This window comes from Saccopteryx leptura, chromosome 3 (genome assembly GCF_036850995.1).
Source record: "Saccopteryx leptura isolate mSacLep1 chromosome 3, mSacLep1_pri_phased_curated, whole genome shotgun sequence".
NCBI lineage: Eukaryota > Metazoa > Chordata > Mammalia > Chiroptera > Emballonuridae > Saccopteryx > Saccopteryx leptura.
The window spans coordinates 89,334,473-89,346,039 of record NC_089505.1 but is presented as its reverse complement, the minus strand read 5'-3'; the positions used below and the strand labels follow the sequence as shown (position 1 = coordinate 89,346,039).

The 11,567-nt window shown below is 54.1% G+C and overlaps 1 long non-coding RNA gene across 2 annotated transcripts; it reads right to left on the bottom strand.

Annotated features, from left to right (window-relative positions):
- Positions 1-7,674: 7,674 nt before the first annotated feature.
- On the bottom strand, positions 7,675-11,442 carry LOC136399614 (uncharacterized). 2 transcript variants are annotated; one of them, XR_010750174.1, is made up of 5 exons: positions 11,324-11,442; positions 10,047-10,171; positions 8,532-8,604; positions 8,271-8,396; positions 7,675-8,008 (listed from the first exon to the last, which is right to left on the bottom strand). It is a non-coding gene; the product is annotated as an uncharacterized lncRNA (long non-coding RNA). The 2 variants fall into 2 exon arrangements; XR_010750175.1 differs by lacking the exon at positions 11,324-11,442 and adding an exon at positions 11,169-11,291.
- Positions 11,443-11,567: the final 125 nt, after the last annotated feature.

Here is an 11,567-nt window from a genome sequence, read left to right as displayed (position 1 = left end):
CAGGATTCCTGGGACGGCCTGGAGATGGACTAAGGCACAGAAGGTGGTAGGAGGAAGGGATTTTCCCCCCCCGTGTCATGGAGTTGGTTGCAGACGGTTAAAGGTGGACATGCAGGGAGTGCAGCTTCCCCTGCAGAGGGAGGCTGGGCCAGCAGATGTGGATAGGGCCCAGGAGCTGCTGACCCTCCCGGATGATGTGAGGGCCTTAGGTGGCAGGTACCAGAGGCCTGGGGACAGAAAGGGCAGTCCCAGGGCATCCAGACAGCTCCGCCTGCCCAGAATAGCAGCCTTTGGTGCAGGTCTTTATTTATGCCAGCGTCATGAAAATGCTGCCCGACTTGTCCCCAGGGGCCTGTTCCTGGCAAAAGCCTTGTCTGCTGGCAAGATGGGAAGTGATGTCACACTGTGCACATGAGCCTGCCCCTCTGGGGCTGCTCACGGTTGTGAGGCCGAGCACAGACGGACGCCTCCTCCTGTCCTGGACCCTGAACTTATGCGGGAAGAGCCTCGGCCCCGAGGGCTGCTCACTCGGGTGTCTCCACCTTGGAGGCTGCCCTTGGAGCCTGCATTGCACTGGGAGGGAGATTGGAGATGGGTCGGAGATGGGACAGAGATGGCAGGGGTCCTGGGGACTGCGGACCCTGGTCTGAACTGACGTCATCAGCGTGTTGGGCCTGCCTGGGCCTGTGGCTGCCCCAGAACTGACACCAGGAGCCCTCTTGCTCAGCCCAGGACAATCACAGCACTGCAATTGCCAGACTCCCTGCCAAGGACACAGGGACAGGCGGCTCTCCAGGGAACTGCCTGCACCCTCTAAGCTGAGCCAACTGGCTAGCCCTGAAGTCCCTGCGGCTCCTCCAGGGACAAAGGTCTAAGGAAAAGAGGAGGGCCAGCAGAACAATGGTGGGCCTGGTTTTCAGCTAGAGACGGGACACTGATGGAGCTCGCCTGGGAAGGCGGCAGCATCTAGAATCCCGAAGATGGGGATTACCAGGGGTGCAGGTGGGGGGCAGCGGGGGAGGTTTCCAAGGTGCTGCTGGGACCCTAGGGCCCCGGGGCCCTGACCCTGATCCATGGCACGCCCCGCCTGACTCTTTCTGCTTTCCACGGAATGCGGAGTCAGCAGTTTCTCAGCTGTTCCCATTCTCTGCAGATCTGACAAGGGAGCAGAAGCTGCCTCTCCTCTCCTGCACGTGAACTTCAGCCTCGCGGGGGAGAGACGCTTAGGAATCATCTGGTGCAAGCCCCAGACTCAGAGATGAGCACATTGAGGCCCAAAGAGGAACCCGGCTATCTGCCCAAGGACACGGGCAGCTCAGGGCAGACCTGGCAGTCCATGGGGCGTGTTCTGAGCTGGCAGGTGGGACAGAGATAAAGTCATCAGCGCTAGACCCATCAGGCATGCTGACTCAGGCAAAACAGAACAAGGTAAGGAAATTGGGGACCGGGAGGTGACACAGACCTGGGGTCCCACCCCCACCCCACCCCCAGAAAAAAAAAACCCACAGGCGAAGCTTACTGGACATCAGGTTGTGCTGCTCTGGGAACCGAACGCTGCCTCTGACAGGGAGTTTATAACTCCCACTGGGCAAAGTGCCGCGGGAGAAAACATGGGGTTTTTATAGTTACTCCGCTTTTCACTTCTGGGAAATTGGGGCCACTTAAGTCTGGCGGCTCCCAGTCAGGTTATTAGTGTTGTGATTCAGGCTTCTTCCAGCAGAGGGCTCCTGAGGACGCGGGAAGGAAATCCAGCCGGTTGTGGCGGTGCGGGTTGGGTTTTCTGGATGGAGTGGGGATGAAGTGTTTAGTTTTGTATGATTGATCCCATGCGTTCAGGCAGAAGGGTTTTGCAAGATTTTGTTTTGCCTAATAAAAACAGAACGTTTGCTTAGAACTCTCCCTGCCATTCAGCAGACGTGTCACCTCCTAGGTCATCCCCTGTTTCGTCTGGGCTTCTTACAGAGCTCTCCTCCAGCACGCAGCGGAGGGATATGCTGTCTATCACTACTGTTCTCGTTTCTTAGAGCCAGCCGCCTGGGCTAGTTGTGCATACGTCTGTCATCTGAGAACATTTAGCAGTATTCCCTAGGAGAGCTGACCATCTGTGAACGGGGTGGCAAAGGACAGATAGGACAGCCCACCAGCAACACTGAGTACACTGGTCCCCATTTGCAAGATCTCCAGGCTGCCTCTGTATTTCAGTCCAGGCCTTATGCCCACCCTTGGCTTGGGAAATATTTTAGAATGACAGTAGCAAATCCAGCCAGAAGTCCACATGGATTGGCCATGGGGTTTGGTGTCATGCTTTTCCCACCAGCCTCTCCCTTGATGATCTGTCTTTCTGTCCTTGTTTGGTAGTTTCTACTCAGGGTCTTAAGTCACTTTTGTGCCCAGTGAGTTTCCTCTGACCTGCTGAAGGCTTTCCCCTGTTTAATTCTGACCTGGTGTTGTTATGAGTAGGACCAATCTGAATACCTTTGAAACTAACATGCTGCATCCTCAGGACCTACTGCTACCTGGAGGTGAATTACTATGATTAGCTTAGAAGACAGCCCATCTCCCTATGTTATGAGGTCACTTCTCTCACCTATGGTAAAATATGGCTTCCAGGTTGTGTTAGCATTCCAAGTGGTAACATCTTAGTTCTCCACTTTAGGGCTGCCTGGTCAAGTGCTTGTGGGCGTAAAGGCGGCAGGGCAGGTCAGCTGCCACACCCCTTGGTTAAAATGCAGATGGTGAACTTGACAGAGGTGGAGAAAGTTAACCCAGGAACTTGACTAGGGCCGTCTCAAGTGGGACCAAGAGGCAACACATAGGTTTTCTTTTGACTTTAGTGTTGTTAAATTATTATATCTCCCCCAAGAATTCTTGATAATTCAGTTCAACCCAATAAGTATTATATGCAGCATCCCCTGACATGATTATCAGGCTGTGAGTGGGTACAAATGGTATAAGGCAGTGGTTTTCAACCACCAGTCTGCCCAAAATTTCATGCCCGTCTGCAAAAGAGTTAACCACCTTGATGTTGTGTAAAGATTATAGACCTCAGCCGGTCTGCGGAAGAATACTACGTCAGGGTGATTAACTCTTTTGCGGATCGGCAGGAAATTTCTGGCAGACCGGCACCAGTCTGCGGCCTGGCAATTGAAAACCACTGGTGTAAGATCTGATCCCTGCCTTTAAAACCCAACAGCCCATCACTGTATCACAATAGGGTGGCAAAGCACCAAGGGATAGGGGTCGCTTCTCCATGACAGTGTTGAAGTTCTGCCTTTTCCTCCTCCCTCCTTGAACCAAGTCCTGGTCAAGAGAGGACAGGTGGACATTGGCTAAATCACTTGAGTTTCAAAGTGTGGCTTGTTGACCTGTCCAGTCCCAGGCCTCAAGTACCTACTGCAGTTCCCCAGGGGCAATGCCCGCCGCTTGCTTTCTTGGGAGATCTTGCTTCCGTGTCTGTCTGCTGGGGGCAGGTCAGGATGAGCTTTATGTTCAAAAAGGGCCTTCAGATTTTTTAATCTGTTTTCTAGTCAACAGCTCAATTCTTTTGTTATTTCGGGTGTTGTGTGTGTGTGTGTGTGTATTCTGCTTTTTGAAATTTAAACGTTTGAAAAGCATTTTTCTAACCCAGCTTTGACATTTCTTCATCTTGTCAGCCCCTGGGTGTCACACGTCCCCAGAGAGGCCCTGCTGCACACAAGGCGTTGTCCCGTGTGGTCTGAAGGTCACCTTGCCCAATAGCGCAACTGCTGTCACTAGTCTGCTCAAGGTCTCAGAGATATCAGCCTTCCTCCTGGGTCATCGACGTGCTTATTTCACAGCAGTGGACCAGACATAGGTGGTTTCATGAAGAAAGTACAAATTTGGTTTTTCTTCAAAACAGGAGGGACTAGAAAAAAATTGATAAAATTGTGAAATGGGTCAAGGTTGTCTTCGGTGCTCCCCCACTGTGTTCACTGACCTCCCAGGTGACTGACTTCTCCAGGCTCAAAGGGACCTCAGGTCGACTCACCCTAATGCTGCTATTAGCCTTGTGGTCTAAGTGCCATGTTTGTATCAGGTCTGACCTGTCTCTCTCCCACCTTAGACATTTACAGATTTTGTTGGGAATACCAGTGCCTGTAGCCCTCTGGAAGGCACACGCTCCCTCGGGCATTTCTTGGACACAGCAGTGCCTTAATTTTTTTTTTCTTAAGTGAGAAGCGGGGAGGCAAAGAGACAGGCTCCCACATGCACCCCAACTGGGATCCACCTGGCAAGTCCCCTACTGGGCCAATTCTCTGCCCATCTGGGGCTATTGCTCTGTTGCTTGGCAACCGAGCTATTTTAGCACCTGAGATGAGACCATGGAGCCATCCTCAGCACCCAGGGCCAACTTGCTCCAACTGAGCCATGGCTGCAGGAGTGGAAGAGAGATATAGAGAGCAAGAAGGGAGAGAGGGAGGGGTAGAGAAGCAGATAGTTGCTTCTCCTGTGTGCCCTGACCAGGAATCAAACCCAGGATGTCAATACGCCAGGCCAACACTCTACCACTGACCCAACCAGCCAGGGCCAGAGTGCCTTAACTCAAAGGAGAGGTTCCTACCAGCAAAATCACCTGTGGGAGAGAAGGCTAGTGAGGGTTACCTGGGAAGGCCTGCCAAGTGCCCACAGGTTGCCTCCCTGCACAGTCGGCCCTAGAGTGGGTTTGGTTTTCATAACTACTCTACTTCTCTGCTTCTCTGGGTCTCCACAGGCCAAAAATGACCGCTCTCCCGAGGCGTCCTTTTCAGGCACAAGGGAGAGACACAGTTCCAGTGAAGACATCCTGTGAGTGCCCTTCCTCTCCTCCGGCCAGGAATCCGGATGTGGGCAGTACAGTCTTCCGAGGGCTGTGCTAAGCGGTCTTCCTGTTTATAGAAAGATCTGGATGATGCTGGTCTGTGGCCACCTACAGTGAAAGGAGTGATGACTGCAAATCTGTCACTTGGTAGTGTCTGCCCAAAAGGTGGAGGGCAAGTGTGGGTGTGGCTGGATGGGAGAAAAGGGGGTTCCTCCAGGACAAAGACTTGCATCATTAATGAGGCTTCCCCTCGTGGTCCATCAGTGGGAATTATTTCTATATCTAAGATCTGGGCGCCTTTCTTTCTAGCTTTCTCTGTGGACCTCAGCTGTCCTTCAAGGTAGACTTACTGTAGGTAGGCACCCAGTCCACCAATTACTGTTTCTCTTTAACATCTGCCCTGTTTCACGAGGGTCCCACCTGTCTTAGGCATTTCTATCCCCCACTCCACAGTCTCAAAGCCCAGGTGTGTAATTCTCTTCAACCCTCCCACCCCCTTCAATGGATGACTCTCACGTCTATAGAACAATCCACATTTCCTACCAGAGTGGAGTGACTTTTCCTTTTTTATTTCTTTTCCCTTTCTGATGAATCACTAATGTGGTTATCAGAAATAATGAGCTCATGTTCATCTTTTCTGAATGAGGGGAGAATGGTCATTATTTCCCCCTTCGGGGCGCTTTGGCTGTAAGAACGAGTATTGAAACCATGGGCTTGAGAACCCCCTTAGTCCCACTCCCTCTGATGTCTCCCTGGGTGCCCAGGGCAGAAAACGGCTCAGTGGTTACAGCCTCTGGTTCTCACTGTCCCGTGGCGACGATTACGGCACTAAGGATTGGTGAATGTCAGCCACTGGTGCTCTAGCCCGGTTCTGGGTGGAGTGGGGGGAGTGGGAGGGGACTGGGCGGGGTCCCAGAGCAGGGAGGAAGTTAGTGTGGCTGGAACAGAGCCAGCACGAGGGAGGGAGCGGCAAAACAGGAGGTCAAGAGCTGGTGGGGGTGCTGGTTCATGGGAGCTTTTTAGGCTGGGGAAAGGCCTTGGGCTTTGACTCTGAGTGGGGGGAGGAGCCACTGGAGGGGTTTGAGCAGAGCAGTCACGTGATTTGGCTTCATTCTGAATAAATCACTCCTGCAGCGGTGCTAAGGACCAACTTAATCGTGCAGGTGGCAGGATGACAGTCGCTTGGGCAAGACTGAGTGAAAGCAATGAATGTGATTAAAAAAAAAAAAAAAAAAAGCAGGGAGGGTCTGGATTCCAGCTGTATTTTTCTTTAAAGATTTTATTGATTGATTCTAGAGAGAAGAGAGAGAGAGAGAATGGGGAGGAATGGGAAGCATCAACTCATAGTAGTTGCTTCTCATATATGCCTTGACCCAGCAAGCCTGGGGTTTCGAACCGGTGACTCCAGTGTTCCAGGTGGACGCTTCCTCTACTGCACCACCACAGGTCAGGTTCTGGCTGGCTTTTAGGCTATTTTATTTTCCCATCTGTATTTTAAAGGTGGAACCAGCAGGCTGTGCTGATGGTCACTGGTGGCCCGCAAGGATGTTTGCCAGCGAGCCGACAGGATGGGGCTGCTGTGTGTGGGGGTGGGGGCAGGCTTTGGGGGGCAGTCTGGGGAATCAGGGTGCAATCAGGACTTTAGTGTGGGATGTCTTGTGTTTCCAGATTCCTGTTCCATAGCCATGAGACTTTGAATTGGCACTAGGCTGTCAGTCTGGAGGTCAGCGGAGAGGGTGTGGCTGCAGATATTAACTTGGGAGTGTGCGACAATGTGGTTGACACGCCATGAGGCGGGATGAGGTCACCCAGGGAGGGGGAGTAGGTGGTCTGACCCCGGGGGTCCTCCAGCAGGAACAGAGTGGGAACTGAGGGAAGAACCAGCAGAGAGACCAAGAGGGAGAGGTCGGTGAGGTAGGTAAGAACCATGAGAGAGTAGTATCCAGAAATGCAAATGGAAAAGCAAGATGGGGACTTGGAATTGACCATGGGGTTTAGCGACTTTGACCTTGACAAAGTAGGAGTAGGACAAAGGCAAGCTTCCATGCTGCCTCCCTAGATCCGGGTGAGGAAGAATGTTCAGACTCGGCGCCGGCAGCTAAGTGGGTGGGCTCTGGCCAAGCAGCCTGCAGGTTCTGAGACCTCACAGGCGCAGGGGAGCCCTGTCCCTTTTGCTGTAGGTCTCGGAAGGTGCAGCTGCAGGGGCAGGGCACCTGTCTTCTGGTCTCCAGTGATTGCATAAAGATTGCCTCCAGGGCCATTAGTCTGTGGGGCCAACCCCCCACCCCAATCTAGTTCTGCTCCTTATTGGGGGCTGCCCAGCACCCGTGACCCGTCTAACCTTTCAAAATATTTTCCCAACCTCAGTCACATTGCTACTTTCCAAACACCATCCTTGGGCTCGTATTCAGATCGCAGCTTTAAAATCAGAGCACATTGGCTGGCGGGTATCAAAAGGCCTTCAGATCTTAAGTAATTTAAAAGACAAGTTGGTGACCAAAGGAGTCTCTTTACCATGTTGCATTGGGGGATCCCAGGCACCCAAAGTGGGTTGTCACGGAGACACCTATCAATACCTGCTATGGTTCATGTACGGAACAGTGTCTTTGTGTGAGTACCACGCGTGGGGAACTGTGTCTTAGGGTTCTTTCTCCTAAGGCCCCTCAACGTAAGCCAGTGACAGCAAGCCAATGTGTGACATGGCTCAGGCTTGCAATTTTCTGGTGCTCTGATTTCATTCACGATCGATTTTAGAGCCACAGTGTCCAATTCAGTAGCCACTCGTCGCACGTGCTGATACAATGAGGAAGGAACTGAATTTCACATTTTATTTACTTCAGAAGTTCCAATAGACACTCTCAGTGCTGAGATATGCCTTGCATACCATAAATTTTAAAGTGTACAATTTAGTGGGTTTCAGAATATTCACAAAATTGTGCAACCATCACCATGTTCTAATTCCAGGACCTTGTTATTCTTTTTTAATTTACTTTTCTTTCTTTTTTTTAAGGTGAGAGGAGGTTAGATAGTGAGGCAGACTCCCACATGCGCCCGACCAGGATCCACCCGGCAACCCCATCAGGGGCTGATGCTTGAGTACAGAGCCATTTTCAGTGCCAGAAGCCGATGCGCTCCAACGGAGCTCTATCCTCAGTGCCGGAGCAATGCTTGAACCAATAGAGCCACTGGCTGCAGAGGGTAAGAGGGATAGGAGGAGAGGGAGGAGGGGAGAAGCAGATGGTTACTTCTCCTGTGTGCCCTGACAGGGAATCAAACTAATTTACATTCTTGGACAAAATCGACCCCTAGGCTGACTGGGGAGCAGGACTCCTTGGGCCTCTGTGGTTAAACTTAAGACCTGAAGGCCTCTGGGATTGCACTGTTTCACAGCCGTGTGTGGGGAGGTGGTCAGGTCACACCCAGGGGCCCGAGCGAAGCTTGTTGATTCTACCTCCGTAGCTCCCTTCCTCAATAGCCCTTGTTCCGCTTGGAAGTTAGGGCTGTGTGTCTGTCCGGGTGCTGGATAGGTTCTAGGGGAAATACAGATAAGTTTGGTGTCCTTGTGCTTGGGAAGGGGCTGGAGAGAGAACAAGACAGACTTCAGTCTTTATAGACGCTCAAAACAATCCTCAGGAACACAAAAATTCTAAAAGAAAAAAAAAGAGGTTTGGATCTGTTTTGGCCTCTCTGGAGAGAAAAGTAGATAACTCACTCGTTAGTCAGAGACTGGCGTCTCCAAAGGGTATTCATTCATCGCCTGCCCGGGTCAAGGCCTTTGGGCAGCTCTGAAAGGAAAGCAAGAATGGGCAGGGGTCTTTCTGACAGGGGCGCTCCCAGGTGTCCGATGTGTGCATGGAGCAGAGAGCTAATTAACGCTTCCTCGGGGCCTGGCACTCCAGATGAGTGCTGAATGTACGACAGTGCCTGCTGTGTGCAGATATTCTGTCCAGTGCAGTCCTTACAGTCACCCTGAGGGGTGGGAGTGCCTCATTCTTCATCCATTCATTCATTTGGCAATGTTTATTTATATATTTATTTATTTTTGTCTTTTTCTGAAATGACAAGCGGGGAGGCAGAGAGACAGACTCCCACATGCGCCTGACCAGGATCCACCCAGCATGCCCACCGGGGGCAATGCTCTGCCCATCTGGGGTGCTGCTCCATTGTGGCTGGAGCCATTCTAGCACCTGAGGCGGAGGCCATGGAGTCATCTTCAGCACCCGGGCCAACTTTGCTCCAATGGAGTCATGGCTGCGGGAGGAGAAGAGAGAGATAGAAAGGAGAGGGAGAAGGGTGGAGAAACAGATGGGCACTTCTCCTGTGTGCCCTGGCCAGGAATCAAACCTGGGACTTCCACATGCGGGGCCAATGCTCTTCGCTGAGCCAACAGGCCAGGACCACAATATTTATTGAATCCACACCACAAGCCTGATGCTATCTGTACACATGTGGATACCGAGACTTGGGGAGGCGAAGCAGTTTGCTAAATTGAGGCAGGATGGCAGGTGTTTAAGGAGTGAAGCCTGGAGTTGAAGGGGCATAGATTTGGGCGCTGGTTCCACTCCACTCTCCTCCTTTTGGTGGTAGCCACGTTTTTCCTTTTTTGGTCCTCGATTTCTTCACCTGTGAATGGGGCAGTACTCGCACCTGTCTCAGGACCATTTTGAGGATTGGATGAGATTGCCTGGGGGAGGGTTCAGGAGGATGCCAGGCACACTGAACACTTCCTGCAGGCTATTACCACTGCCCAAGGTCACACAGTGAGTCAGGATTAGAACCCACTTCCCTTCCATCTCTGTGTGCTACCTCCAGAGCCATCTGCCTCATCCAACCCTCTCGTTGAGTATCTATCTGCAGAGGCCTTCATCTTCCCCAGGGAATCTGCCCCAGGGAATCGTCCCTGTCCCTGCTCGCTGGTGTGGGAAAGGCAAGGCTGGCCTGCGGCCGTCCACCTGCACCTGGGTCTTCTCACCTGATGGCAGGCTCTTTCCTTCTCTGTTCTAGAATCCCTGGAAAAGTGTGGGAAACCTGAGCTCCACACAGACTCAGCCCTGTTAGCCTTGGGATCCTCATGCCCCAAGCGGGGCAGCTCCCACGGGCCTCTGCTTGCTCCGCTCCCTCCCACATGCCCCAAAGTAATCACACACACAGCCAGAGCCACTTCCCTGCTGTCCCTCCCAAGGACCATTGTCTCCCAGTGCAGGACCGATGGGTCTCCCACTCGCACCTCTGGGAGATGTTGCCTCATGAGGCCAAGGAGACCTTTGTCCTTCAGTTTTGTGTGGAGGAGGCAGTGCCTGCCAGATCCCGGGGACATCGTGAGGAGTCATGCAGTTGTGCCACAGTGTGAGTCTGTGAGGAGGGTTTGCTTCTGATGAAGCGATTTCTGTCCTTCCAATAACCTCCAGGGCAGAGGGAGGCCTGAGGGACTGACTCCCTCCCCTTCAACGTGGGCCAGCCGGGCAGCTTGCAGCTTGTCCCCTGCGGTCTGGAGATCCCGCCTGGCGCACTGGGTGGGATCTGCCACCGCTGCCTATGGGATGGAGGCTGCCGAGCCCCTTCCCCACAGGGAGGGGGTCTTCACGGGGGCTCCTGCACTCACTTGTGTCCCCACCAACTCCGAGGGTGACTTGCCCTCGCTCAGGACAGTTTGGAAACCGAGAGCATTGGGAGATTGGGAGGTACTAGCCATGCGGGCTGACCGGGCCTTCCCGCAGCTCCGCGCTCAGGACCCGTGTGCTCAGTTGTGTCTCGGAAAACCTTTATGCTGGGGACGGGGAGCGCTGCACCCGGCCCTCAGTTGAGCTGACACCCCCCCCCCCCGCGCCCCCCTCCCAGCTTCCAAGCGCTGCGCCTCCGTCGGTGCCCCGGGACCAGACGCGCCAAGTCTTGTCACCCAAGTGGCCGGCAGCGCCGGAACTTGGGGGCTGGGTGAGTGGGGGCGGGGCGCTGGGCTGGCGGGCGGTGGCTGCGGCACAGTGCTGGTTCCTGGCACCAGGAGTCATTTCTCGGCTCCGGGAGTCCAGGGCTGTGTGGGACCTTCTGGCTCTCCGGGCTGGCCATGTTGTGGAGGCTACGGTTACAGACTCGGAATGCCTCCTTCAACTTTTCCCCTCTTTTCCAGGAAAGGCCCGCGGGCTGGGCATCACGGGAGCGCCCCCGGGGTTTCTCTTTGCTTTCTTTCACGTCTCCCACCCCCATCCCCGCCCGCCAGAGCTTCGGTCCCACCTTGGAGAGTGAGGAGCCCCCCTCCCAAGGGTCGTCATGGCCCTGGAGCCTGGACGAGGTGCGCCCCAGGACTCCACAGCGGACATTGGTGAGGGGCGCTGCGCAAAGTTCGCGTTCTCACCAGAAAAGCGCAACCCAGGGGACGGCTGCGAAGAAAGGGCTCCCGGACTGGGCTCCGCCCCACGGGCGAACGGGCGTCGTCCCGCTGCAAAGCGCCTGGTGCAGCGCGCACAGCCCAAACCCCGACGTGACCCCGGTGTCCACAGCGCCCCCTACCCTGATCCGGCTCAGGCTGGCGCCACCGCCGCTCGCTCCTCCTTCTCCCACCTGGGCTCTTTTCCTTTTCAGGTGGAGGCAATACCCGCGACCGGTGCGTCTGGGGCGCGCCGCCTGCCAGGATCTCGGGCGGTGGAGACGCGTCTCCCGCCCAGGGTGGCGCACGCAGGAGGGAGGACCCAGAAGCGGGCTCCGCCTGGGCTTGCCTGGGCTTGTCCAGAGCCGGGCTGCTTCCCTCCGTGAC